Raw genomic sequence first — 26,586 nt, 5'->3', positions numbered from 1 at the left:
CCCAAGTCACACGCACTCCATGGCGCAAGGCGGAGCCATGTGAACAATCGAGTTAGACGGCAGTTTTTACCAACCTGCCACATTGTTGGCTTGAATCTTGGCTCAGAGATGCAAACTACACAGAGGTTTATTATAATAACAAGCAACTTATACTTAAACATTATAGTTAGGCCAACTTAACCACAATCTTATTGATTATATTTTAATGTTTAATTATTTTTTTCGGTGCACAGTGTTTTCTTAATTTTCCATATTACTTTTTGTACTGTCTGTTGGCTGCGGTCGCGTAATCAGGGTGTAACAATTACGCGTTTTGAATTGCGGACTACATAAGCTTAGCGGCGGCCAGGGCGGGGGAGACCCAAAAGATACAAAGATATAGAGATACAGCCGTAGAGAGATACAAATGCAGCGCTGGCTCCGACTTGGCTCAGAGGCTCTGCCGCGCCCTCTCACGTCTCATGTCTTACGTGTTTCAGCCGAGCCGAGCCTGGCCTGGCCTGGCATCTGGCCTGGCCTGATGGTTCTCAGCGGCGAATATGCGAAATAATTTGTCGAACGCTGAAATTGTAGACTAGCTGAATAGTGGGGCTCTAGCTCTATCCTAATGCCTCTGTGGCATTTGCGTTAGATTCTTACTTAATTTCAGCTTTGTGGTTGCGCTTTGTATTTGATTGCTGTGCTTCATGGCTAATTAAACGCCTTAAGCTCGTCGCTTGGCCGTCAATTCATAATGATTTCCCATCGGTTATGTGCCGAAAGGTTTTCAATTTTAACTGAGACAAGAGATACTAAATAAAAGCAACATTTACTTTAGAATGTTCGGAGCTGATGGCCGGATAATGGATGCCGTTAAGTCTGGGTGTGGCCTTTAATGGCCACCCACAAAAAGTGCCCAGCCGGCCCCGCGGAATGTGCCCGGAATGTGTGCCTAATGTGAGTACTTGTGGGCAAATTGGTCAAATGGCATTTTCAAATGTGTGTTTGCAAATTGATAAACAATTGAGAACAATCGCCATAAGAGGCCGGGCCGACTGAGAATGGAATTATTGTCGAGCATGGCGGGGCGATAAAATGTTGAATTAGGCATTTGGTGGGAGGTGATTGTAGTTCTGACTCTTTATGGCTTCAATAATGGATAAATAATTTCAATAATAATGTTTTTAAAATAAATTTTACAATTATCTTATTATCGAATATTTGTAAACATGTTTGATTATATTTGCAATTGGATTTCGGAGCTAATTCCAGCACAGTCTCTGACAAACAGAAACCAATTGATCACACCCCACCAAATCGAATCGTGCAAAAAAACAAATAATAATTCATTTGGAGCCTAACCTTGGAAGCATACGAAATCGTTCTATCAGACAATCCCACACTGGAAGCGAGATCAAAGCGATCGGGGACCAAAGATGACAACGAATAAGGCAATCATTCATTTAGCTGCCTGCCAAAGACACACTGCTAGACACCGCCAGATACCTATCTCCCAGATACAGATGCTAACGAATCGACTCGAAACGCCAAAGACAAAGACTCGAGGCGCCAAAAAGCCAGCAAAGTCAGGCGAGAAATTACAAAAAGCTAACGGAAGAAAAAGCTGGCAGCAAAGTGTTATAAATGAAGGAAATCAAAATACAAAAACAAAAGGTGAAAAACGCCTACACGATCACCGGGGCATTTGCAGTTGCAACTGCAACTGCAAAGATGCAGATGCAGAGCCAGATACAGATACACTTACGAGGCCGAACTAGGCATTGATGAAAATATTTCATGTGCAGGAAAAGGAGGCCCGCCAGCCAGGCATAGATCATTTTCCCGAGTTATTTTTATAGGAAAGCAGGAAAGCAGCCCCCACACATATGCCCATGGCTATTGTATCTGGTGGATGTGTGTTTAGAATCTATCTTTCTCTTTATCCCACCCTCCGGTACAGTCACCTTCCAGCTTCCATCCCAGTCAGTCGTCCCTCCCACCTTATAGGTTTCTCCCTCTATGGCTGTATGGGCTGGCTGTCATTTTGATTTCGTCCGACATGTGCACTGACTTTCATCTGGCTGCAGTTTGTATATCTCGTATTTGTATCTTGTAGCTATAGCTATCTTTCGCTGCCCGTATTGTGTGCGTATCTGTATCTGTATCTGCATCTGTACACATGTAACTATAACGCTTTGTTGAAAGGCGGCAGACAAGTCCCTATCCCCTTGCTGAGTCGAGTTGAAGTTGAGGCGGCGACTCAACACAGCTTGCATGTCAAATTAATTTCATTCAATTTAAATGCAATTTGACGCTGTTTCACTCGGTGCACTCACTCAGCTGCCTCTCTGATCTATAAGTATCTGTATCTGGCAGGTATGCCCAAGCTTGTGTCTACACTATATGATGGTCTATAGTATCCCCTTTAGCTGCTGATTCAACGTTAATGATGCAATGCGCCGTGTGAGACAGCAAACTGTGCGTTTTATTTTGATGCCTTTTGATTAACGACCCTTGGCTAACATTTTTGCTCGATTGAGTGGCGGGGACTTTGTTTATTTTCTATATTTGGCCAGCTTACCTGTTGAAATAATCTTGGCTGAGTGGGAGCTTTGGTGGAAGAGAGTTGTTCGTTGGGATCTGTAAATAGACAAAATCAAAGTTCAAATTTAGTTTTAAAGCTTTTTTCCGTGGGATTTCTTTTCCCAGTGTAGAATCAATAGCCATTAATGTTCATAATCCTAGCCGACAGCGATCGATTTAACAATTAACCAAATCAGGCGGCAGCAGAAGCCGATTCGAGCCTTAAGCTCTCATAAAATCTTGGCTTTTTACACATTAATGTGTACCGGACCGGGCCGGAAGGCGGCAGGGGCAGAGCCACGTTAACGCCTCTCCCCATGGGGCCATCGGTCGGCAGAAGTTCTCGTAGTGCCTGACCCATAAAACGTTTACCGCTAAAGACACCCAATAATCATTTAGTGGCAATAAAACTGCCCAAAGACAAAGAAAAACACCAGAGTGAATCTTGACATTAATTATCAAGAAGCAAAAAAGTGTAAGAAGCATTAAAGTTATTAACAAAAACAGAAAAAAGCATACTTTTTGGTTAAATTATCTTCCCAAGCAACAGCATCAACATGCTGATTTATGATTGAGAAAAAAAGTACTCAAAAGTTACTACTAATGATATTCGAGAGACTCGCCAACTGGGCTAACTTAACTTAACCGTTCTATTTGCAACTGGCCAACTGGCCAACTGTCTTGGCATTATCATTTGATTTTGTCATTGTTTATTCAAATCCGGGGAGATATTTTTTCTTTCTTGGCTGACTAATGTTTTGAGAACTGTTCACACGTAGATGTGAAAATTCTACGGTTTAGGGTCAGGCCTCAGATTCTGGCGCAAGTCAAGGAAAGTCTCATGACCCGAGGCAGTGGACATCATCTGCTTGGCAGTAGTCTGGTTATGCCACATGCCTCGAACATTAGGGTTTGCTCCCCTTTTCGTCTTCACAAATCATCACTTTCATCATTTTGCATCGCATAACAACACAAGCACCGCAAAACCAAAAACAAAAAATAAATTGTATTTCCCTTTACAGCTCATCACACATAAATTATAAAATTAAAAAATTATGAAATCCGAGACAGAAACAGAAACTAAAAAAGGAAAACACTGAAACTGATTGTGGCCAGGCACGAAATTGACAAAACACTCAATCAATTGTCAGCGGGATCGGATCATTAAACTCTTCGCACACATTTCGCCAATTTATGGATGCTTTTTTAACAGTTTGGTTCAACACAAAATTATGCTAATTTCAGTGCGAGATTACCATATTTTTTATATTTTATTTTGACTTTTTAATCTCTGCAGTTTATTTTTCTATCCTCTCAATGTCAAATACCAGATATTCATGCGACAAAACATTTAAATGCATTTTTCGTTCGTGGAATCTTAATTTTAAAGATGACGCCGTGGGGGTCTGACCTTGGCACGAGAAAGTTCTTTGGATACTTTTCCTTTCTTTCGGCCATTTAGAATACATGTATGCAGAAATAAAATTATATTTGGCCCATTTATGTCACATTATCGGTTCATTTTTATAAATATCACGCATACGCCCCCTTGGCCCTGAACTGAGAGCTGCGCAAAAAAAAAAATGACAAAAACGATATAAAGGCTGAGGAAAAATTTATTTCATTCATTGGCCAAAAAGTAAATAAAACTGCTCGTATTTTTGCAGCTGGCCCCGACGTTGGGTCTCCGGTCTCGGTTCGTTTCTGTGTAAACATTTTGGCACTCTTGGTGTTCCTTTCTGCGTTTAATTAATAAAACTCATTTATGTTTGCCCCTCCGGATGGATTGTTTACAATTCCGAAACGCTGAGACGCAGTTCTTGAGCAAAATACTTGCCACGGATGATTCCGGGTCCGGGTGACGGGAAAGGGTTACAGCTTCGATCTCTTTCTGCGGACAGCCTTCTTTTCTCAAAATGTGAAAGGCAAATAGGTTTATGACTCAAAGTGCCAAAATGGGAAAAGGCAGAAAATGCTTTGTTTTCGAATTTTTCTCATACGTTTCTATTTTTGTTTGAGATTGTTTATTGGAGGCCAATAATAAGGCGAATTGTGGGAAAAGTGGAAAAGTAATAGTTGAATAGAAGATGAATATTAGATCAATATTTTTTACTTTCAACATCTTTTCTCTATTTCTTCCTAAAAGATTTGATATCTGGTTCAATTTTCGGAAATGTTCCTGTTTATGTGACTGCAAAATTCAGATCTAAAGGCCATCCACTTGCCACCCAGCCACTTGGCCATATAATTTACAGTTCCTCTATAATTTATGTACATGCATAATGGATGGGAGACCCAGTCTGGCGGGGATGGTGATTCTATAGCCTAATCCGAGCCGATAGCCAAGCATAATTAACATTTTTATATAATTTCGCAAGGGAGTTCGGCATTGAGGAACTGATCTGAAACGGGTTATGCTAAAGTGGCCATAATACATTATTTTGATTGCATAATAAAATACAAAATGCTGTCGACAATTCGGCTGCCCAGAACATCCAAAAGCTTATGTAAACTCGAATGTGTAAGGGCCCCATTAATGGGCTATAGTTGGCCAACATTTGGATATTATTCAGAAGCTTCTCGATGGGAATGAATCGGATGGCAGATCGGGGATCGTGGATCGTGGATTGTATGGTTCATTTATTTTAGCTAAACAATCAATGGCTGGCAATAAAACAGCTGCACTGTATTATGAACAATAGTATTTGCGGCATTTTGTCATTTTCTAAGCATTTGAATGGTTTATTTAATTTTAGACATAAAACCCAATTTGCCAGGGGGATGATGACATAAGCGAGCTATTTAAATTGTGATTTTCGATTAAAGATGTAGCAACATCACACATTTTTTCTACAGACAAGTATATCTTTGTTTTTGGCTTACGAATCAGTGGTAGTAGCGGACTGCTAGCCTGTGTCCCTGGCACTAATAGAAGAAGACAAAAGTTTGCATGTTTCGTTATTGATGTACGGGGGTATTTTCTGCATTATATCGCAAAATGCAAAACAATAGACTGCCATGAAATCCGAAATCCGAAACACACACTCACAGTTGAAAAATGATAATTGTGTGTGGCAGCGCAAATTGGAGGCAAGCAACAATTGCAAGTTGCAACATTCGAAATTCGCACGCACGCACAACCAACCAGCCTTTGTTCGCTGTTCGCTGTTGATTTAATTTTAATTACACTTTTTTGTTGTTAATTTCCTGCATTCATTGGAATTGGTAATCGCGCTGTTCGAGCTTTTTTCGATATTGAATACGGAACTTTGATTAGTTCCCTGAAACCCATTCGAGTCAGCTCCATCTTAAAATACTTATTTCATGCCACATGGTCTGTCAATGGAACCTCGTAAAGCCATATAGTTCTGGCTTGATTGACACTGGCTGGTCTGGCTGGGCCCTATCAGCTAATAGCCAGAAATGCCGCAGAGTGTCACCATAATAAGCCATGTTTACGGCTCTTTTCTCCCCTGACTGACTTTGCAACCACTCCGATAAGACCAATGCTGCAACATTGTTGATGCTATTGCTGTTAGCCTCAGCTCAGTCATTATTGTTGCTTTTTTATTTTCTGTCATCATCGGTTTTTCGGTTGTTTTGACTCTTATGCTGCCCCATCCCCATCCCCATCTCATCATCATCATCTCCATCATTTTGGGGAGCTGCACGAACCTCTAGTCCGTTTGCGAGTGTCTTATGTTGACGGGTGCATTGAACCCTTGCCGAAAGTGATTGTTCGGCAAAGAAATGCGGCGGGGAGGATGGGTAACTGAATGATTTCCATTGTTAGCTTGTGCTAACAATCCTGCTCCCAGCTCTCGGCTGGCTGGGCATTATTTTTGCCAATTTATGATTCGAAAATGATGTCTCAGCCGGCCGAGATGTTTGGCTAATTGACAGGTTAGCCATATCGATTGTCAAATGGGAATAGGTCCAAAGAAAACTCAATGCAAGTTCATAAAATTGTAAAAACTTGGCCAAAAGTCAAAAAACTAAAAACCATTTCCCCTTCATTTTTTTAATGTTTTGTTGGACCGAAAAACAAAAAAAACGGGGGACAGAAAACAAAAAGAATCCATTAGTGGCCCGAACCAACGAGCCGAGCAGAACACTAACCGGAAGTTTACAAAAGTTGACAGTTGATCGTTTGGACAACATCGCAATAAAAGAAAAAAGGGACAGCAGCGATTCCCTGCTTTTTTATGCCATGGCTCAGGGAAATCAGTCAGGCATATAGAACATTGACATATCGGCTGAGATCGCTGCTGCGTGCCACACAAGAAAAATGGCCTGCAGGCCGTCAGAGGGAGATCGGAAAGAAAAGACGTATCGATATGCAAAAAACCACAAATTAAGAGAGAGAGAGCCATGCCCTGCCCTGAAAGCGGAACTTGGTAACCCAAGACAACATCAAGCGAAAGAGGAAAAATCAGCAAGCGACCCAGGGCGTAGACAAAAGCGCATAAGTTTCCGTTGACCGTTAATTAAAGCCACAAAAGACGGTAGCATGGCCTAAAACAGGCAAACACACACTATCTTGCATGTGTGTGCATATGGGCACATAAATTTGTTAGCGCCTTGACACAGCTGCATTAGAAACTGCAAACTGCAAGCTGCCAACTGCAAACTGCAAACTGCAACGTCAACTCGACAACGCAAAACCCAAAACCCCGAAACCAAAGTTAAAACGGAGCACAGCAGCACGCGCTCCAATTCACTTTGGTGGTGGATGGGGAAAAAAAGTTAAGAAACCGGGAACACTCTTTAAGCCAAGGAGATCGAAAGGCGGCCAAAATGAGGGGCCAAAACGATGAGGGGCAACGGCAACGGCAACGGCAACGCCTATCAAGGTTGCAGCAATCTTGCGTCGGCGGCGCCGCTAACTGTTTGATTAAAGATCATGCGGCATTCACTCTCCAGCTAGAAAGTTGATTTTGGGGCAGGATATACCGATGTTCTGGTACTCTAATTGGGGGAAAATAAACATCTATTGATAAGTTATGTTATCAATAGGCAAGATCTTAAAGTATTCTTCCCAGGACTGGTATTATTTCAACTTTTCCCAGTACTTGTAGGTATTCTCAACACTTAATTCGCAAAAGCGAACATTTTTAGGTGCAACCTTTCCAACCAAAAAGGGTATGCAAAAAGTGATGCTTGAGGAGAACGTTTTGCGGCAGCTGTGCACAATTTATGTTAAATATTGCACAGCCGGCAACAAATCTGCAACAGCAATACCAACAATAACAAAAAATAACAAAAAAAAAAAAAAAAGAGAGTTGAACATTGAACGTTGAATGTTGAACGTTGCTTTTGTGCCGCAAGAGATGTCAGCTGCTGTTGGCTGCGATATATACTGATGATGGCAGCAGCCACATGGCGTTTGCAACATAACACGCATATGGAGGAGAAATTGTGCCAATTTGTTTGCTGCTTTTGTTGCTTCAAAGGCAAAAAGGCATAGCCACCACAAAGGCAAAGCGACAAGCGACAAGAAGTGTCTATATGGCGGCATTATTGATGATGACAGAAATGTGTCGTTGTTGGAAAAAGCATTTTCTATGCGCAGCTGTGCCACGAATCGCTGGCGAAATGCAACTTGAAGCCATTCGTTCTTCAGGCAGCCATGAACTGTAACTCAGTCCAGAGGTTCCACACAGTCCAGGGAGTCAAAGTCAGACCTCAAGTTCACGAGGTTGGTAGAAAGACCCACCAGATGCTGTACAGTAGGAGAAAAAATAATAGTCTTTCTAGACTGAAGAGATATAAGTCCCATCAAGTTTAATATTTTATTTTCATATCATTTCTCAACAAAATAATATTTCTTTCACTGCAGAACTCACAACCAGTTGTTGATTAAGCCCAATTTGCCTTGAGGATCGCGCCAACTTCTCCTTTTTGGCTCAATGGGCAATATTTATGCCACGCATTAATTTTCATGTCTAAAAGTGTTTAAGGCGTAGAGCCGGAATGACCTTGTGCGTAAATTTTAATCAGCACATCCTTAAGAAAAGGAAAAAAGAAACTGGTTGGTTGGTTGGACTGAATATCCGTGATTCGTGACTCATACGCCCAGTCGGTCGAGAGCTCAAATTATAGCCAAGTTAAGATCTTTGCATGTGAGAAGAAGACCCAGCCAGCAGCCAGCATCACTTTGATGGACAGACACAATTGGGTTACAGTGGAATGGAATCCCTGGTCGTTGCAATTCCAACTATGCATCATATGATATCATCTTCGGGCCAAAAGTGCTCGAGAATTTCTTTAGAAAACCAGAAACCGGCAGCAGCAGTAGTCTGAAGCTAAAGTAAAACGCCCACAGTCGCCCCATCGACCACAAAAGAACGTCGTCATTGTCATCTTCATCATCGTCACAAACATCAGATACAGATACGGATACAGATACAGCTACAGCTTCAGATATATGTTTGTAGATACAGAAATGTGATATAAAAATTAGCAAATTGTTATTTTTATAATTTAATTGAAACGCCAACGAGCCAAAAAAGTGCCAGAAAGCAAATGCCAAGAGACAAACAAAAGACAAAACACCACATTTCGAGCCAAAAGTTATGCAAATAAAAGACAGAAACACATCTGAAAATTAACATGATAATCTTTACTTCTTCAGACCTCATATCTGTAGTATTTTGCTGTATCTGACACGTCTCTTCGGGGCTTAAACACCAGATATATAGAATGGTGCATGTTTGGCGCAGACTTTCGTGTGCGCATTCAACCAGATTATTCAGTTCATTCATTCATTCGCCGAGCCATTCATGCGAATTTGGCATTTCCAACTCTCAATGCCATCGTATATGTGTTTCTTGCTCTAGATTAACTTTAATTATTGATTTCTTTCGTTGAATAGCATTTAGATTGCAACATTTGGTGGAAGTTAACCCGTGTTTCTGGTGTCTTGCCCTCGTAATTGCCCTCGAGATCTCTCGAAGATATAATGTGCGAACATAAGAACAGGGTTTACCCAGAAACCTGAAAGCCAGCACCCAGAGAGATAAGTGCTTCTTTAACCACAAGCCACCAAAACAAAGAAATCTGCATCCGAGAGTAAGAAACCAGAGGAAGCCGCCGCCGACCCTTGCATATAAATTACGTTTTGGCCAAAAAAAAAAATATAAGGGTACTGCGGTTTCAAATGACCCATATTTTCCAGATCTTAAATATGTTTAGTGACATTCAGAGTAGGCGGTTAGGTGGGGAGAACTTTCTTTGTTATCAGCGGATCATAACCATCATCGAGTCACTTGTCGGGAAAGTTCAACCCACCACCACCGGAGATGATCATCATCTGGCTGGGTTTTCCCAACAATTTATCAATTTCGACTGCAAGAAAACGCATTTGAATTTACGCCACGACCTTATATAATCTTCTAACCCCAACGAAGCGAGTGGGACTCATCCACAACCACAAAAATTATTATTTTCATTACAACTAAGCCAGAAAGGCACGCCGAGGGGGCCAGGAAATATGCGTGGGAATTGAGTTGAGAAAAAATTCATGTTTACAATATACAAAGCAGCACCAGAAGCACTAGCATTACCAACAACAGAAACCAGAAAAACAAAACAAAAAAACAAAAATTATAAAGCCAAGCACAGTCTGGAGGCAACAAATGAAGTTGAACAATTTTGCTACTGTTTGTACCGAAGTGCCACCTGAAGTGGGAGACCTGAGACCGAAGAGTAGCAGAGTCATCAACGCGTTTTGTGGTCGTCATCATCGTCACCACCTGGTATAAATCCGCTCCAAACCCTACACAATTATTCCTCGAGCTGTTGTGCCTCCTCAGCCCATAATCTTGATTCTATTCCTGTGCCCTGGAAACCTGACCGTGAAATATTATGTTTCATGGGCATGCATATTTTATATTTTAATTAGGAGTTTTCCAAGCTAAACATAAACGAAGTTTTATTACAAAGTGAATGAACCCGGAAAGGTCATAAAGGACAAAGCTCCTCTCCTCTAAAACGCAACTCCTAATTAAATAAATAATATTTCTGGTGGGGACTCCTTCCTCCAACTACATTGAATTTTTCTTAAAAACCTCCGTCAATGTCTGACATAGCTTTCACTTGGCTAATTCGGGTTTCAGTTTCCTTTCCTGGCTTCATGTACAAGCTTTTTTCTTGGGGCCTTTTAAAAGATTAGAAGAACCTCTTCCGTTCCGTGTCCAGCCTTGTCCCTCACAAGCGAAAGGGCTACAAGTTCTCAGAAGAGGTTAACACTTTTTTTTCAGTCTCGTTTGCTTGGGAAATTAGTTTCTGTCGTTGAACCCAAAAGTAAAAAAAAGCTCCAAGCCTTTCGGGCTGAGATCTACAAACAAAAACTCTGAAGATTGACAAAAAAAAAAAGAATGGCTTTAGAAATAAAATCAGCCTTTTTGACCAATTTGAAACTAGTTGTGTTGAAGAATCGACAAATGGCTAGCTGTGATGAGCGGCTATTCAGGCCTTAAATACGGTTTGTATTTTTGTATTTGAAATTATAATTGTCCGGCCCTCCAACCTGTCGCATGTCCATCAAAGTTCTCCTCAAAAACCGACTTGAAGTTGAGTTTCAAAACACGTGTCTCTCCGAAATAAAGAGAAAGATTACACAGGCCAACAGCAAAAAATCTCCACGCATAATTTCACTTGCTCCATAACCTTTAAGCTCCCCTGAACCAAAGTCCAGAACAAACATAGGTTCTATAACCCACAGTTTCCGCGGTACACCTAAGAGAAGAAATTGATCAAATTTTACCATATATTGAATTATGTAGGCCGTGTAATGGCGATGACCATCATAGTTTCCAGTACATATCATTTTTGAAATGTATGTGTACCAACTAAAATTCAAAAATGGTATCTAGCAGTTACCATATCTTTGGAATACTCATCCAAAGTTGAAATCTCAGATTTTCTACGTTAATTTTTGGTCTTCTATGATTTTTCCCCAAACATTTTTCTATGGAAGATTTTTATTTTCTTATTGAAGTCAGTAGATCATACCATGTTTTAATTTTGGATTTAAGGGATAACTCGAAATAATTTTATTGAATTTATTATAGGTGGTTCAACAATATTTTCTTCATTTAAATTGGAGTTTTTAATCTCATATTTTCAAAAAGTCATGGCTATCTAAAACTGTTTCTATATTCAAAACGTATCTATTGCAGGTTCAGCTTGTTTAGTAAAGCTTTACAGAAGTTGTAGATAGCCATGACTTTTTGAAAATATGAGATTAAAAACTCGAATTTAAATGAAGAAAATATTGTTGAACCACCTATAATAAATTCAATAAAATTATTTCGAGTTATCCCTTAAATCCAAAATTAAAACATGGTATGATCTACTGACTTCAATAAGAAAATAAAAATCTTCCATAGAAAAATGTTTGGGGAAAAATCATAGAAGACCAAAAATTAACGTAGAAAATCTGAGATTTCAACTTTGGATGAGTATTCCAAAGATATGGTAACTGCTAGATACCATTTTTGAATTTTAGTTGGTACACATACATTTCAAAAATGATATGTACTGGAAACTATGATGGTCATCGCCATTACACGGCCTACATAATTCAATATATGGTAAAATTTGATCAATTTCTTCTCTTCGGTGTACCGCGGAAACGGTGGGTGATAGAACCTATGTTTGTTCTGGACTTTGGTTCAGGGGAGCCTAAAGGTTATGGAGCAGGTAAAATTATGCGTGGAGGAAAAAAAAAGTTGGAAATTGTCGGCCTGTGTTATTATTATCATGCATATCATAATATTAAACGCGTGAATATGTCATTTTATGAATAATTTGAGGAAATTTAAATGCTCGACTCGTAAATCTATAGAAAGTCCATGTTGACTTGGATCATTCGGAGGGTTATGATGGGGGGAGGAGCCCCAAAAATATAATATTATTGACCTGCTGAGCGTTTTACGATTCGACAAAGACGACTATCTGGAGGCTTGACATAAAAGAGATGTTAACCCGAAAGCGATAAACTGGGATAATATTAAATTGGAGATCTTATCTTTGTATCTCCAAGAGAACATTATTCTAGATGAGATATGGGGAAGAAATGCCGCTGTTTTTATGATTTTTATAGAAAATTCCTTAATTTCTTTCTTCAGTTTTTCAGTTTCCGTTCCCGTTAGCCGATGGCGATGGCGAATTCCGATGGGGAAATGGGAAGAAAGGCGCCATAAATTCAGTTGTCCCAAAATGTCTCAACGCCAGGGAAGAAAATAATACAAAAACCCGAATAAAAATGCGCTTTTTCAGCCAAAAAGCAAGGCATTCCTGTCTGGCTAAGACAGGGAGAGCTCTCTACAAATATCTTGGATATGCACGAGACTATATATATAGACTATATATACGCACAAACTATATATATTTATATAGAACCTATTTTCATCTAATTTCTTTCATTTCCATCCACAGGCGTTGCTCTATTTTAGTGCTGATTTCGTCGCTGTCTTCTTCTTTCTATAACTCAATTTTCAATTTTCATTGCATTTTCATTCCCAACTCCCCCCCTGCCCTGGCCCCCTTGGGCCATTCATTTCTCTTTCTTTTTATCTATTTTTTGGCTTTTGGTTTTTGGTTTTTGGCTTTGGTTTTTATGTTTTTCTTTCTGGCCTGCTCCATTTTTGTGTACTTTGTTTTCGTTTGCGTTTGTCTGGCAAACATAAAAAAAAGGAAGAAAAAAAAATGGAAATAAAAGCTTTTCAGATTTTCCCCCACAAGTTTTTATTGTTTGACGCCCAGCTCATATAACTTTTGGCATTCTTTTCTTCCATTTCACTAATTTAAATCGTACGCTCTATAAAATATTCCAATTTCATTTGCCATAAATTATCGGGAATCTAGAAATCTCGTGCACTTTGAACTGGCGCTTGGCCATTAAAGTGGAAAACTCTATATTTTCATTATAACTGGAGCGCATAAAAGTCTGGCGACTGATTTATAGAGGAGGTCTTATCCACTTTATGTCTATTACCCAGAAAATATCATTCTTATTTTCACTTATTTTATTCATTTATTTATTTCATAAAAAAAAGAAAATCTTACAGAACTTTTATTACTTAAGATCTAAGAGCCTAAGAAACTTTATGACTATTTCCCAAAAAATATCATTTTTATTTACACTTATTTTATTAATTTATTTAAGCTTACAGAACTTATTATTTATTTTACTTAAGATATAAGTGCTGGGATCTTGATTCTTCGGCTGATTTCTGCTTCAGGTAATTTTAATTCAACGGCTTACTTAACGAGTATATTGACTGCCACTTTCTTTAACCATAAACAACTGAAAGCAATGACCAATTAATAATGGAAAACTCAACTCGGCGCATTTGTATTAAAGGGTGTGTTTCAAAAATATACGTGAAATTCCAGTCGATAACTCAGCTTAAATGCGTACAAGCTTATAAACAAAATTGGCAAACGCCGTTAAATGCATTTCTCAGCTACTTACAATAAAAACCAGCTCGTCCTCACTTTGTCGAATTTTTTATGGCCAAATTAAAAACTGCAAGATAAGATAATTGAAAAAATTTATTAGATAAAAGGTTGGTACTCATGAAGCGATATGAAGCTAATGGTATATAACTTGCAAAAAAAAAAATACTATATTTCATTTTATATATTCATTCATTTCTATATGTTTATAAATATTTTACAAAATTTATTACAGACTGCATAATTTGCATTTGCAAAAAATGCGTAACACCACACGAAGGCGATACAGAGCCAAGAAGTGAAAATTCCTGAGGATCAGCCAGGCAGGGCAGAGCAGAACAAAAATAGTGACTACATTTTTCTATTTCTGTGGCTTTTTTTTGTTCATTTTGACAGCTCTCGGCAAACGACAAACAAATCACAGAAAATTATGCAGGCCATAGAAACCACCGGCCGAGATAGGCATCTCATCTATAAGCGAATCAATAATGATTGAAAGCGTTGTGGGCTCTTCTATCCACAACAATTAAAATTGATGAGGATCACATTGCCGGACCGCGAATGAGACGGACTATTCATTAAACTGCCACGGGCTAAGCGAAGCAAAACCCAAAAATTCTTGACAAATCCGCCAGAAAAAAGCGAGGGAGAAAAATAAAATAAAGGCAAATATTTTGCGGGTATATGTCGTTATATTGGGGACGTATCCCCCCGAAAATCTCTCCCCATCCGGCCGTTTCAATTAAGATGAACAAAACTTGGTCGTCGTGCTAAAATAAACATTTTTATTGCCCGCATGGCGCCAAAGCGAAGATGTATCTTGTGTCTCTTGTATCTGGAAGCGCAGTGCCACAAAAAAAAAAAAAACAAAATTAAACTTATTCGCGAGCCAAAGATTCGTACTCGTATTCGTGTATTTCAGCAATTTATTTCAATTGCCAGTTTGCTAATAAATATGCAATTAAGACGCACCGAAACATTTCTAAACGCACGCAAAGTGATTAAGCGGCGATGATTTGGCAGATTGTGGGTCCAGTCCATCTTCAAATGAAGATCAAACGATGACTGAAGTCGGTGGGTGCCTCATTTCCCTGATTGCTCATAAAAAGCCAACGATCCACATCCTCTAACTTGGGAGGTTGATCAAAAACAGAACTAATATGGATTACGCAACATTAGAACACTTTCTCTTAAAGGCCAAAAAAAAAAAATTAATTGACACATTATAGCTTCAGAAATAAAAGAACTTTCTATAACCAAATAACCCAGTTAAAGAATCACGTAGCAGGGGATTCGGGGAGGGAGGAGCAACCTGAGCAATATGGTCAGGTGTCTAGAGACTTTCTTCGTTCATCAAAAATCCATAAAGTCAACGAGGCATTTTCACCAGAAGAATGAACTGATTGGGCTTGTCGATGGCTTCAGTCTCTTAGGCTTGCCTGTCCACATGAAAAGTTAATCAAAGAACTGAATGACAATATGAAAACACGGCTCAGGTAGGCATACAAATTAGAAAACGCTTCACAAAAATGCAAACCATTACAAAAGCCAAAGGAAAACGTCGTGACAAAATTACTAATTGTGTCTAAATAAGTCGAAAGAAAAAAAAGAGGCACAACCAACAGCTAACAGTCAGCAGACAAGTTGAAAGTTGTTCTTGCTGTTTATTTATTTTTTCTTCGAGAAGACAAATAAAAATAAAACTACAGAAATAGCAGCAGACCTCGAGGAAAAGCCAGGCCATTAAGTCAAAACAAATTTATGACAATTCAAGCTCATCGAGCCGAAAGCTGCAAGAACAAAGAATTCTACAATTGTAAAACTGTAGAATGTCAAGTGCATTTGGCTTTTGCTTTGGCCCGATGGACGAATGTTTTCTCTTGTCAGTCTTCGTTTTCCACACACTATAATTTACAGTTTAACAATCGCATTTTACAATAAATCGCATTATTGTGGGCTTTCAAAGTCACATTTTTCGATAAGACGGGTTCTTGGCCTTTCGCTGAATTATTTACGAGCGCCAGAGCTAATGAACTAATGGTGTAAGTTTATATTGCAGTTTTAAGATCACTAAGACACACCGATAATCACATTTAGATTAAGAACAATATATCGATAAAAGCTTTAAGGGGATGGTTCATCTCCAATTGCAAGATCATCACGATAATCACGTTCAGAGTATGGGATGGTCCATCTCCAATTGCAAGATCATCACGATAATTACGTTCAGATTATGCACAATATATCGATAAAAGCTTAAAGGCTTGATCCATCTTTGGTAAGTGCGACCAGAACGTGCAAGAGTGCATACTAGACTATCAATACTTTATGATCCACATCAGGTGGTTAATGAATTACATTTTCTTTTAAATTAGTCATGTTGCAGATAAGACCATTTCGCAATACAAAGCACGGTACTGTCTACTATAAAAGCCTTTCATTTTAGTGAACCCCCAGGAAAAAAAAGTATATTCTCGTGTGCTTACCAACTAATCACTTGGAATGAGCGATTGACTAAGTAAACTATGTCAAGTTCGACAAAGGCGACCAACTGATAAGCCTGGCCAGGTATGACAGACACACAGCTTTCGAGTCTATAAATAAACCATGATTGTTGATTTTATGGCTGGGCACAAGCGGAAATTGACCATTTTGTTAGCATGGCTCAAAGACCTTTGACAGTGTTGGTCAATGCAAAGCAGATGCTAACTGGGAGTGGCCTCTGGGGGGCTGGGAGCTGCAAGCTGATGATGATCAATGGCTGGTCATTCAATTTTGTAAGCAAAGCGTAAACTGATTGTGATCGAAGCCCGCAAGCTGCGGTGTAAGGCCCCAACAGATTGCAGTCAGTCTGCAGTCACTGAACTTGCAACAAGCAGAGGCAAGGGAGACGTCAAAAGGCCAACAAACGCACGCATACCAAGCCCCTCACACATGGCCAACATTGTCTGGGGGCCAGGCCAACTAATAAGAAACAACCGGCTTTCGCAGCAAGGCGCGAAAGACATACAGTGGGGTCTCCTTAAAACGGAACTTATGCAACTGGCGACTCTCTATCTGGACACTCTTTGTTGCCTCTTTTTTAAATATTTATTTAAAGTCTATTATGTATTTAAAATATATTTGTTAAACTGTAAATAAAACACAAACTCCACTGCAGCGGAGAGAAATGGGAGGGAAAGAAAAGTTTGTTTACTTTGGTGGCAGCGATTTTCGTCTGCCACGAAACTCGTTGCTGGGCATGCGCATAAGTCACTCCCAGTTGATGGTTGCTGCTGTGGATGTTTCAGTTGTTGATGTTGATGTTGCTGTTGCTGTTGCAAATTGCGCGAATTCCTTGGCATCCGTGGCAGAGCCGCACATCTGTCGTCACTCGTGGCGATGATTGTCGCTTCGCAACACTGGTTCTACCCCCCAGCCCCAGTCGTAGTCATAGCCGCTGAGGTGAAGGCCGCTGAAAACCCGATCCCAACTCCAAGTTGGCTCAAAGCCAAGTCACCAATAATTGCATGGCCCGCATCCCACTCCTGGCCATAACGAATTCACAATAATGTGCATTTTATTAGATACCACATCTCCGCTTGCTGCTCGTTGCTCTCCGCCCCCGATCCCCCAGTGGACCAGAGACCAACTCCACTTAACTCCTAACTCTGAGTGCATTTTCCGCTTGAACACGATTTCATTTAAATTTTCCTCAAGCATTTTTTCCTTGCCCTTTGGGGGCCTCTCGTGGCTTTTATTTTTTAGCGTGGTGTGTGTGGTAGTCGGTGTATGGAGGAAGGAAATGCATAGCTTTTTGCATAGCTCTGAGGTGTTGGATCTTGGCAAATGGCTTGAGGTTGTCAGTCTGCCACAAAATACGTGCGTGTTGCAGTAAAAGCTGTACTTGGCCGGGCCGAGGAAATCGTTTTAGGGCCCCTCTAAATTATTATTACAGCTCTAAGGAAGTTGTAAAATTAGGGGAGTGTGTGGAGCACTAATTTTTAATTTGTAACATAATAAAAAGTGTGGTAAGCTTAGTAGTACTTACAAAACAGCTTAAAACACTCCCATTAACCATAATAGCTGTAAAAACTATTTCACAATTCGAATAGGCACGAAATATCGATAAAAAAAAAAAAGCTAAGACGTTGATATCGAGGATAGTCCGTCACTAAAGCAAGCATTCCCTTTAATGATAATAGCTGTAAACTTTGTTTCACTATTCGATTAAGCAGGATATATCGATTTAAAAAAAGCTAAGGCGTTGATATCGATAATTGTCCATCACTAAAGCAAGCAATTATTCTGACATGTCCTGCCAAGAAGTACTTCTCTAACCTTAATTTCCTAAAAATTCAGTTCAGTTAAACTTTATATGGCGTTTTTTCCCTCTTTCAATTAGCGAGAGAGGCAAACGATCTTTCAGGATGGATTGAACGATCCCATCCCATCCCATGCAACGTGCCACAGACAACAGAAAAAAAAAACTTCCCAGCGGATGAGTTTGTTAGCCGAAACTGCAACATCCACGTCCACATGGCAGACATACAATCCAACTGCCATTTATTTTATTTATTAGAGTTGCTTGGCGTTTCGTGTTTGTGGCCATGGCGAGCTAACTGGCTCCATTGAAATAAAAGTGAAATTTTTCCCAGCAAGAGAAATTGTTACTTTTTAGCAAAATAAAGCCCAGACTTTAGTAGGAAAGTGTTTATTTATACACTCGATCGCTGTATAGTTAAACAATTGTTCAAGCACTCTATATACGTAGTCTTCTGGTAATCGGAACCCAGCTGATCGGCCAGGCTGTGAAGTAACCTGAGCCAATTTATCAAAAATTCAAAAAACAAAAAAAGCGTACGACAGGCCTGGAAATTATGCGTTAATTAACATGGCAGCTGGAGAGCATAAAGATAAAGCCCCAAAAAACCCGTAGCGAAGGTCTTTTGGGGGATCTGGTTTTAGAGTTGCCCCCAAATCGACTTTGACATGTGACCCCCAACCCCCAAGAGCCCATGTATGACCTTCACAGAAGCCAACAATAATAATTTAAGCCACAATTCAATGGACAATGGAAGAAAAGGAACAAATTGATCGATCACATGAATTGGTCAGTTTTATGGTTGCACTTATCGGTGCTTTTGTTATCGATTAGAGCCACTCTTGAGTGGAAGAATGCCGGTCAACCGGTATAGGCCATAAAAAAAAGCACTATAAGGCGGGGAGTTCCTCTAAAGATTGCAAAAAAAAAAATAATCAATTTTCCACAGAAAACGATAGCAACATTTTCTAACAATTTCTTTTGCTTATCGTTATTGGCCAAAAGATATAAGGCTATAAACTATATGACTTTAATATATATACTATATAGTATATTACCATGCACTGATTTCAGTTGGTACTCCTTTGTGTTCCCCTTTAAACAATATTTACTTTGTTAACAAAAGTCTAAAAACGTAAAGCAAATAAGAAACTTAATTGCTACAAAAATGTAAACAGAGAAATGTTTTCATTTCACCTGGGGAGAGGAGGAGCTCTTGGAACCTGGTGCCGCTAAACAAATAGACAACTTGACGGCCCTCTGATAATTCTATATGAAGTTTACTCTAATCAAGCGCCCTCTCAAATACTATATGCCTTTGAGGCGCAGTTCTGGGGTGCAATCAGATCTTGCTATTTGCATTAATGGGTGGCCGAACAAAGGCGGGATTGCCGGTGACTTTTTTTTTATTAAAAAAAAATTGTTTATATTAAGGCTGGCTGATAAGGCTGGCTGCCTCAAGGTTGCTGCTAGGTGTGAATAATTGCAATATTGTAATGACAGGGCAGAAACAAAAGATAGCCCTAGACAGGGCCTGGCAAAGAGGTAAAGTAAATATTTGCTTTTTATTTGCTTCGAAAATCAAGAATATTCTTAGCGATTTTCCATTTTTTTCACCTCTTTTTATGTCTGGCAGACATTACATTAAAAATTCACGACTTTTTTCACATTATTTTGGACCGAAACACATACACACATTCCTGCCACCAACTTGACGCGGTAATGCCACAAAACGAACTGAGCCATTTCAAGGCATTTTGGGCCGGAAAGCATTCGGGCCAACTGATAACAGAGGCCCATCCTGGAGTTCCCCCAACTCCAGCAGGACCATTTGCATACACACTGGCGACATTTTGTCAGATGCCTACGAAAAGTTGCAATATCTGTACCTAAAGATATATAAAACCATGATATAATATACAGAAAGTCAAAATTAAATAGGTCACAAGCTGTTGGGGGGTTAGAAGGAGGAGGAGAGGAGGAGTTGCACTCGTTTTTTCTCTTCGGGAGCAGAGAACAGCTGTTGCCACCCACCCCCAAACTCTGTTAAGTTAACAGAGAGCTGTTAAGGAGTAACAGGGGTGGAGTATTGGGGTAGGTTGCCTAGGGTTGCCAGGGAATGGGGTGAGTTGTGGTGGATTGAGAAGAAAATACTTGGGAAATGGTAGGACCATTAGACTTTATAGTGGATTATAATAAAAATAAATATTCAAATTAATTTCTCATTAAAATTTAGCTTCTGTGGACTGTAAATTAACAGTTCCAGTATGTACTCCCGAAATTAGTTCTTCCAGTGCTTCTGGAGCTAGGTCATCCGTTTGTATTCTATATACCAGACTCTATATATAACAGGACCTGCCCACGTATGGGAGGGAAATGTATCCTTTGAGGGGGTGGCTCGACAAATGCCAGTGGGGAGTAGGGTTGCCCCAAAGGAAGCCAAATGCTTATGCAATTGAAATTTTCAATTAAGAGACAGCTCACTTCCTCCCGGGTATCCAGCAGTAATAGCCCCAGAAATTAGTCACAATCATTATTAATTTAAGCAGACACTAAATAGCTAGAGACCAACCCTGATTACCAAACCAAATCATTAAAAATCGAACAAATATGTGGTCCCAAGGAGAGGCATAAAATTAAGCTTGCCACTAATCGTGATTTAATGAGAAGCAGCCTCAGAGTTCGGATCGAACTAGACCCATCTTAACCATCGGGTTGCATTTTAATTATACAGTAGAGCCTCGAATACGATCTAATAAATAAATACTCGACGAAGGCGCCTTCAATTTTCTAGATCTAGATAGGGTCCACTCTGGAGATACTTCAACAAAATTGGGGGCACTCAAAAAAAATATTTGTGGAAAATAGTATAGGTTTTTATAATATTAGAACTATTAGAATATTATAAATATTTCAAAGTTATGATAATTTAATGAGTTTTATTTCAAAAATCGCAAAATAATCCTAGTTTTCTGAGCAAAGTTTGTGAGTTTTATTTAATTTTTAATTGTACGAAAAGGCAGTCGCCTATATATCTAAGTTCTAAGTAGATATTTAATCAAATAACTAAAATATTTAACAAAAAGACCGCAATTGAGTGCCATTTCTGAGCGAAAAAATTTTAATTTTGCTTGATTTTTATTTTTTTTGACAGAAGATAATAATTATTTTCATTATTTTATAAGTTTTAAAAGAAAAATCATAACAATAATAATTTTTTACGCTCTCTGTATATTTTTCTATCTTATTATTTAATAAAAAATATATAATTTTTTCTTGTGTAACTTCTAAACCAAACTATAGGAAACTGTTTCCAGAAATTATCCCTTTTTAGAGCCTGTTTTAGGGCCTAGTACTATTTGAAAAGAAAATCACCCCCTGCGGCATGGCATTTCCGTTCGTGGCTCATTCAGAAAAAAATGGCTCAGAAAACGGGAACGGGAAAGCGGTCGGTCAGACAAAAGAAATCCCAGCGAGGGCGAACTACTCGGTATAATCCACAGGCAAGTGCATTTTCCAGTCTGGTGGTGGCAGTCGAGCGGCCTGGGACTCGGGGGCCTAGGTGCGTGTGAAAAACGAAAATGGTCGGAATAACAGGTAAGTTAATAAGCGAGCTATAGCCATAGCCGTACAAAGCATTTCACTAAATACCCGGCATTGTTTCAACGAAAGACAACCATAAAAAGCAAGGCATATAACATTTGAAAGAAAAAACTGAATTTCTTCAGTGGCATTCGCTTCGCTCTCCAAGAGTCCAAGAGTTTAGGTTCTACTGCTTCTGTGGCGACTCCCAAGCGGGACAATAAACATTTTGTACAATAATTGCACAAGTGTCACTTCAGTTTCAGGTAACAGAACAGGTAACAGGGCCCATATGGGTGGCCACTGGCCAGACAGCAGATGGCCCAGAGCAGTGTGGCAAGTGGCAGTGGCAAGTGCCTATCCAGCTCATAAGTCAGAAAAAGTCATGATTTAAGGCTTGTATTATGTATTTTATTATTTTATAAATTTTTTATTAATATTTCTTCAAGAAAAGTAACTATTTTTAGGCCTAAAAAGACTAGCCTCTCTATGTAATACTGATTACCTGGCAAACACTTTCAACTGAAAAGTTACAAAAACAACTCCAAGACAAATGGCCATAAAAAATGAAAATTGCAACTTTGGAAATTATGCGGCAAACAAGTTTTGAGCGGCAATTTTCCATGGCTTGTGGGGGAAGGAAAATGAAAATGCAAAAAATACAACAAAAAATACAAAAAACAAGCTGCCTGGCCACCCTTTTTTTTTTAGTTTTTCCAGCTGCTGCTGCAGCTACTACCACTATTATTTGTATCATTAAGAAGCGCTTCCGTCTTCAAGGCAAACTGAACTGAACTCACATAAATTGACGCACGAGGCGCGCAAAAACAATGAGATGGAAAAAGCATAAACAAAACGCCACCAACGGCAAAGAAAATGGTTTAAAAAAAGGCAAAAAAAAAAAATAAGAAAAGCGGGAGGAAGGAATTGATTTTCATTCGCTTGGGGGGAAATGGCTTAAATAATTGTGTAATGTCCCCGACTGCCACGGCAGCCAGCTCAGCTCCCACACGGCACTTTTGGTCCGCCTTTTGGCCAAAAGCAGGAAAAAAATTGAAAAGCACTTGGGAAACTGTCACTCGAAGCAGGCTACTTCGTCACTGGTATCACTCATCGTTCTTCAAGTGGTTTTTAAGAGTTTTTTTTGGAAAATAATGCAAAGAAAACATATGTTTTTTGGCTTCTATTAGTCATTTATAGATAATTTGCTAGAAAAATGATGTCCAATAATGTCAAAATAGGTCTAAACATGCTACTTCGCCACTGGTATAATTTTTCCACCTACAAGTGACTTTTAAGATGCTTTTTTTTTAGAAAATAGGGCAAGGATAACTTATTTTTGTATTTTTTTTAATAATTTGTATGCAATTACAGACATTTTTATGTAATTTTTAGAAAAAATCATGTTTAAAGATGTCGAAGCATGCTACTTCGTCACTATTATATTATTTCCAACTACAAATGAATTTTAAACGTTTTTTGTTAACTTATTTTTGTAGCTTCTTTTTATAATTTGTATGTAATTTGTTAAAAAAAAAATCATATTACTTCGTTACTGGTATCATTTTTCCAACTAAGAATGACTTAAAAATGTTTATTTAAAAACAAAATGACAAGCATTCTTATTTTTTAGCTTCTTTTAATCATTTTTATGTAATAGGCATGAAAAAATCATATTGAAAGATTTTGAAACATGCTACTTCGTCACTGGTATCATTTTCCCAACTACAAATGGATTTTAAGAACTTTTTTTTTTAGCAAAAAAAGGAAACAAAATTATTTTTTAGCTCTATTAATCGTTTTTATGTAATTTACTGGAAAGATCATGTTCAAAGATGTTGAAACATGCTCCTTCGTCACTAGTATTGTTCAACGATGTAAAAGTAGAAGCAAATTCCACATGAATGGAAATCGGATTCGGAAAGTTCGGAAACCATGTTACAATCATCAAAAAAAAAAAGCCAAGAGAGTGTCAGAAGCGAGTGTGTGTAATCCATCCCAGCCCTTTCGAATGCCTTTCTCCCATAACATCCCAATAGATTCCGCCGCACTATTCGATCCAATCCGATCCGCAATCGCCCTTGCCGGTAGTTTGTTGCGAAAGTTGTTGAAACTGCATGGAACTGGGCCTGGGCCTGAAGTTCGAATAGAAATAAATGAAGCATGAAGCCTGAAATATTAGCCAAGTGATCTGGCGACGAAAAAATGCGTCGCCCTGCCGCACAACTAGGCAACCCTGGCAGCTAAGCAGCTAACAGCTAAGCAGGGTAACCATTGCGACTGCATTCCGCAAATGCAATCAAATCTTAGCAACTTTCCAATGATGGATTTTTTTCTTTCGATTATAATTTAGCCATTTTTTTTTTGCCATTTTTTTCCCTCGTTTCTTCAGCCATTACCTTATTAGCTGAGAAACCTGTTGCTCCGTCGATGACTATGATGATGATGATGATGATGATGATGATGATTGTGATATCAAATAGATGACTTGGCGCCTAAATGCTGCCACTTGCTGCGGCATGCAAAGTGAAAATAAATGAAAAACACACACACTTTTTCAAAAAGTGCCAAAAAAAATCACACAGTACACACTCAGGTCAGGACTATCTGGAAACTGGATCCTGCAACTTAAATCCCACTGTCACTATGAATAATACCACTGACATGAATGCCACCACCCCCTACATGGGCCTGGCACCTGGGGTGACCATCGACAACTATCCGGTGGTGGTGCATTTCCAGAAGCAGGGCCAAGTCGGTGACAGGATACTGATGCAGCTCATGTCCCTCATCCTGGTGGTGGAGGTAATCTTCTGCTGTTTCTGCTGCTTGAGGTGACCGGAATTCTAGGCTACAGGACTCTGGATGGGATGGGCCCTCAGGATGAGTCTCTCGAGAGGCAGCAGTCTAACAATTTGCGCATTTTTCGTTTCAAAAATAAACACTAATTGTTTCTCTATATTTTTGAATCAAACACCTGTTTCAGATCTTTTAGAAAATTATTTACATTTTCTAACAGTTTCTAAAATAAAGGTTTTTCGAATTTTAAACAAAATAGTTTCTCACTTTTAGAAAAGTGAAATAACTCATAAAAATCATAACTATGTGAACTAACATAAATATTTCCTTAAAAAAAGTCTCTAATATCTATACTTAATAACTATTATAACTTGTATAAAATTTTTTTATTCAAAATTGTTTTAAATAATAGTTGAAAAGAGACAACTACAAATCCCCTAAAAATTAAATCATATTTCTGTTGACTAACTTGAATATTTTCTTTAAAAAAATCCTAAAAATTAAATCATAATTATGATAGCTAGCCTAAATATTTTCTTACAGAAAAAGCCTATAATTCCTCTTAATAAAAACTATTATATTTTTCTTATAATTTTTTTAATTCAAAATTACTTCAAATAATAATTTAAAACAAAAAAAAACAACTAAAAAACCCTCTAAAAATTCAATCATAATTCTGTTGACTAACTTAAATGTTTTTTATATAATTAAAAACTATTATATATTGTTTATAATTTTTTTGATATTAAAATTACTTAGAATAATAGTTAAAAAAAGATAACTACTCACCCCCATAAAAATTCAAAGCTGGAATCAAAGCTGTTGCAGTTGGTTTTGGTTTTAATTTTTTTGTCGAATTTTTTTTAGAATAGTTTGCAGTTGTTTTGGATGAAATTGGAAATAATTCAGGAAAATTATAAAAAAAACACACGCACTGCCGAGTCCAATAATTGTTGTTGTTGTTTGGAGCTGCTTTTTGAAAGGGGGTGGGAGGGGTGGTTAGAGAGGGAAAACACAACAAAAATCATTAGAAATTTCTATACACGGACGAGCAACACGTACACTCTGGCACACACACACACTCGCACACACACAGCCTCACACACACACACACACTCACAACAAAAAGACGGAAAACGTGTTTGTGTACTGTTGTTAGAACTGGTATTTGAATGCTGGAGTTTTCCTCCTCTTTAGTCGACTGTGCCTGGGCCAGGGGATACTATATTATTTACTTAAAATGGGCCTAAACCTAAGCACTGGCTTTGTATTAAATCCGATCCAAAAACAAAATCATTCAACACACACGCAAAGCAAATAGAGCGCGGATATATACCGTCCGGTCCCGGGCCCGGTCTCCGGTCCACGATACAGGTGCAATTCAATAAACAATATTCTCCTCCGCCGATTGGCTTTCACAGAAACGTAAAAATAAACCGAGAATTCGCAGAACACGACGACGGCACTGCCCGGATCCAGAGACCCAGAGTGTTATTATTATATTTTTTTGCACCTTTTTTTTTTAAAGTAGAAACCGAACGGCTCAGGAATTTGCACAAAAATCAGGTGAAGGATAGGTGTCCAGTCACCTGGTTTACATCCTGTTTTGGGGATTGTTTACCGCGACTCTGGCGCTTCAATCAGTTGGGCCTCTAGTTAGTAACTAAAAAGGTGAGCAGCCACTACTCGGAACGCAAAACGCGCGCACACCTGCCCGAATCAAAAATTGTCGCATCCGCAACGTCCGCTCACTGGAGGTGGTCTGGTGCTCTACAATAACAAAACGGCAACAAAACTTGGTGTGGTGAAATAGCGCCAGTGCTGCCAACTTGGAATACCGTTATTCACCACACTACCAGACTTGTTTTTAAATC

The 26,586-nt window shown here is 38.9% G+C and overlaps 1 protein-coding gene across 9 annotated transcripts in view; it reads right to left on the bottom strand.

Moving 5' to 3' along the window:
• The window catches only part of LOC6501675 (uncharacterized protein CG43427), a 74,759-nt gene extending 48,245 nt beyond the window's left edge, over window positions 1–26,514 (bottom strand). For 3 of the 9 annotated variants that reach the window (XM_044718377.1, XR_004311532.2, XR_004311533.2), the window contains exons 1-4: window positions 25,948–26,514; window positions 25,502–25,681; window positions 14,045–14,098; window positions 2,561–2,619 (exon numbers count right to left, since the gene is read on the bottom strand). The gene's annotated coding sequence lies outside the window, so the exon portion shown is untranslated. Of the gene's footprint in view, window positions 1–2,560; window positions 2,620–14,044; window positions 14,099–25,501; window positions 25,685–25,947 lie in introns of all 9 variants that reach the window. The other 6 variants (XM_032456294.2, XM_014911670.3, XM_044718378.1 and 3 more) reach the window with 6 other exon arrangements.
• Between the last annotated feature and the right edge of the window lie 72 nt (window positions 26,515–26,586).

This window comes from Drosophila ananassae, chromosome 2L (genome assembly GCF_017639315.1).
Source record: "Drosophila ananassae strain 14024-0371.13 chromosome 2L, ASM1763931v2, whole genome shotgun sequence".
In the NCBI taxonomy this organism is placed as follows: Eukaryota; Metazoa; Arthropoda; class Insecta; order Diptera; family Drosophilidae; genus Drosophila; species Drosophila ananassae.
Note: the sequence above shows the minus strand (reverse complement) of the source record. Positions and strands in the feature narration are given on the sequence as shown.